This window comes from Cimex lectularius, unplaced genomic scaffold (assembly GCF_000648675.2).
Source record: "Cimex lectularius strain Harlan isolate CLEC.00 unplaced genomic scaffold, Clec_2.1 scaffold20, whole genome shotgun sequence".
NCBI classification, from domain to species: domain Eukaryota; kingdom Metazoa; phylum Arthropoda; class Insecta; order Hemiptera; family Cimicidae; genus Cimex; species Cimex lectularius.
In genome coordinates this window covers 1,054,251-1,054,990 of record NW_019392641.1, presented here as the reverse complement: position 1 = coordinate 1,054,990, position 740 = coordinate 1,054,251, and positions in this window count along the sequence as shown.

The window sequence follows — 740 nt, the reverse complement described above, 5'->3', positions numbered from 1 at the left end:
TTTTGGTTTTCCCACCCAGCAAAGATAGACAGCCAAAATGTTAAGTAACAACCAAAAGGTTCATCGGCAGACCTCAGGAAAAAATTGCAAGAAAGACCATATTATTATTACATTTTAAGAATGTATATTTTTAATTTGTTGTTGTATGAAACTGTTCCTTTAGTTATAATTGCTCACATTATATTTTACAAGTTTATTTATTCACATACAGTTTGTTTAGGTTAACCGATAAAATGTACATTTGGACAAAATGTTACATTTCTTGTCTCAATTAATGATTTTCCTTCTTCCTTGATCCTTCCATTCACATATTACCTCATCCTAAAAGATTTTTTTTTAAATATTGATTTTAGCCTTCATTTCATTTTATTACAGCACTGCTCAATCATAAAACAGCCCAATGTAGACTCATGTTAGGTGAAAACATTAAATCTATTTAGTTTTTTATGAAGTGAAAAATAAATGACAACGTGAGATGCCACGCATTTGTTTATTTAAAAATTCCAAGTTTTTTTAAATTATTTTGTTTAATTCTTAATAAATTTAGGTAATTATTAAGTTTTATAAATTTAAGTATATATTTTGGACAATAAATTTTACATCTTTATAAAAATGCTTTATCATGCCTTGAAATTGTATAAGCAGAGTAAATGGTTCAATGTAGGAGATCCATAAGTACATTTTTATGTAAGAACATGAATAAAATTTATTGTCAGTACAAAATAAAATACTATATTGAA